Consider the following 3,077-nt stretch of genomic DNA (forward strand, 5'->3'; position numbering starts at 1 on the left):
AGGAAAAGTTAAAAATGTCATGTATAATAATAAAAGCTTCCATTATAGTTGTTTTAAATGTGATGCATGCAGAGTAAATAATGTAAAAAGAAAATTTGAAATTCTTGATTTAAGAATGGTATGTGCTTAATGTGCATAAAATAAATATTTTAAAATAATATCTATCATAAATGAAAATTATACATAATAAGTAAATGGAAATAGAATATGCTTCGAAGATACTTGCGAATTTAAAAAAGAGTCCAAACACAACTTATTCAGACGAATACATAGACAAGACTTTAAATGACTTATTAAATGTACGACAGAAAATAGTAAAAAAAAGAAGAAAAGTGGGAAGCAGTTGCGAGATACAGTATCGGTCATATCTATAGCACGCCATTTCAAAGTGATATTGTGTGCCACTTATGTTTATTTATTTATTTTTAAGAATTTTCAATTAAAATATAGTTCTTTCTCTAACAAAACCCATATAAACCCAAGTTTAACAATTTGTAGAATACTACAAAAAAGTGCAAAAAATTTTCATATAAATTACAAACTTTTTTCTCGGAAGTACTAGAATTTTTCTGAATACACAGTTTTATAGCCCAATCAATTTTAGTCTGATAATGTGCAAGTTTCAAATGGCTAAAGGTTGCCGTTGATTTTTTTAAATTTTTTTCGCCAAAGGTGTTGCGGTTTTCTTCCATATACAAATAAATTGAGTTTATTCATTATATGGAAGTCAATGCGACAAAAAAAATTCTAAAAAATTAACGGTACCCACTTGAAATTTGCACATTATCAGACTTAAATTGCAGGGGCTAAAAACTGTGTATTCAAAAAAATACTAACACTTCCAATAAACAAGTTTAAAATTTAGGTGAAATTTTGTTGCACTTTTTTGAAGTTTCCTACAAATTGTTAAACTTGGGTATATATGGGGTTTGTCTGAGAATGAACCAAATTTTAATTGAAAATTCTTAAAAATAAATAAATAAACATAAGTGCCACACAATATCACTTTGAAACGGCGTGCTATAGATATGACCGACACTGTACGTGAAATTCGTACTCCGCTGCAAACGAGAGGACGGTTGTCTACTGAGGACACCCGAATGAAACGCCCCTACAAAAGAGCAGCCCCAAGGCTCTACCAGCGCGCTCCTGCATCTGAAGACGTGCAGAATTGCGGTGCCAGATGCGGGATTTTTGCGCGGGCGGTGGGAGTTTGGGTTTTAGTGGGTAGCCCAACACGCTTCGGTGGGAGTCCCACACTCGGGGAAGGTAGTATAGAGACTAGCGCCCCCGGCCAGTGCATAAAGAATTTCCCTCTCCTACGAAAAAAAAAAAAAATAAAAAGAAGAGGAGTATGACTTTGATTTGCTTTTCTTCTTCTCCTTCTTATTTGGCGCTGTAACCGCCTAAGCGATTTTGGCCGAGTCCAAAACAGCACGCCAGTCATTTCTCTTCTGTGCTAACTGACGCCAATTGTAAATGCCAAGTGAAGCCAAGTCCTTCTCCACCTGGTCTTTCCAACGCAGAGGAAGCCTTCCTCTTCCTCTGTTACCAGCATCGCGGCCCGCGTTGAATATTTTCAGAGCAGGAGCGTTTCTGTCCATCCGAACGACATGGCCAAGCCAGCGAAGCCGCTGAATTTTTATTCGCTGCACTATGTCTATATCGTTGTAAAGCTCATACAGCTCATCGTTAAATCGTCTGCGATATTCGCCATCACCAACGCGTAAAGGTCCGTAAATCTTTCGCAGAATCTTTCTCTCGAAAACTCAAGAGCCGCCTCATCAGATGCTTACATTGTCCATGCTTCCGCGCCATACACCAGCACAGGCATGATGACTGACTTATAGAGTGTGATCTTTGTACGACGAGAGAGGACTTTACTTCTCAATTGCCTACTCAGCCCAAAGTAACACTTGTTGGCAAGAGTGATTCTCCGTTGGATTTCAAGGCTTAGATTATTATTGGTGTTAATGCTGGTTCCCAAATAAACGAAGTCGTCTACTTTTTCAAATTTGTAACTGTCCACAGTGACGTGGGTGCCAAGACGCGTATGCTCTGACTGTTTATGTGCTGACAGGAGATACTTCGTTTTGTCCTCGTTCACCACCAGACCCATTCGCTTTGCTTCTCTATCCAATCCCGAGAAGGCAGAACAGACGTAGCCCTTGTTTTTACCGATAATATCGATGTCGTCGGCATACGCCAGCAATTGTACGCTCTTATAAAGTATTGTGCTTGAGCGGTTCAGTTCTGCGGCTCTTATTATCTTCTCCAACATAAGATTAAAGAAATCACACGAAAGGGAGTCCCCTTGTCTGAAACGGCTCGGAGAGGTCCTTCCCTATTCTGACGGAGCTGGTGGTATTGCTCAACGTCATTTTACACAGCCGTATTAGTTTCGCGGGGATACCAAATTCAGACATCGCGGCATAAAGGCAACTTCTCTTCGTGCTGTCGAAAGCGGCTTTGAAATCGACAAATAGATGGTGTGTGTCGATCCTATTCTCGCGGGTCTTTTCCAAGATTTGGCGTATTGTGAATACCTGATCTATGGTGGATTTTCCCGGCCTAAAGCCACACTGATAAGGTCCAATCAGCTCGTTGACGGTGGGCTTCAGTCTTTCGCACAATACGCTCGATAAGACCTTGTAACCTATGCTTAGAAGGCTAATTCCGCGGTAGTTGGCGCGTATGGCGGGGTCGCCTTTCTTGTGGATTGGGCAGAGCACACTTAAATTCCAGTCGTCGGGCGTGCGTTCATCTGACCATATTCTACATACGAGCTGATGCATGCACCTCATAAGCTCCTCGCCGCCGTACTTGAATAGCTCGGCTGGCAGGCCGTCAGCTCCAGCAGCTTTGTTGTTTTTCAGCCGCGTAATCGCTATTCGTACCTCGTCATAGTCAGGCGGTGGGACAGCTACTCCATCATCATCGACTGGGGACTCGGGTTCGTCTTCCTCACTACTTTCAGCGCTGCTACCATTCAGTAGGTTATAAAAGTGTTCCCTCCACAATTTAAGTATATTCTGGACATCGGTCACTAGGTCGCCATTGTTGTTCTTACAGGAGTT

This window comes from Rhagoletis pomonella, unplaced genomic scaffold, assembly GCF_013731165.1.
Source record: "Rhagoletis pomonella isolate Grant_MI unplaced genomic scaffold, Rhpom_1.0 Rhpom_scaffold_00001, whole genome shotgun sequence".
NCBI classification, from domain to species: Eukaryota; Metazoa; Arthropoda; class Insecta; order Diptera; family Tephritidae; genus Rhagoletis; species Rhagoletis pomonella.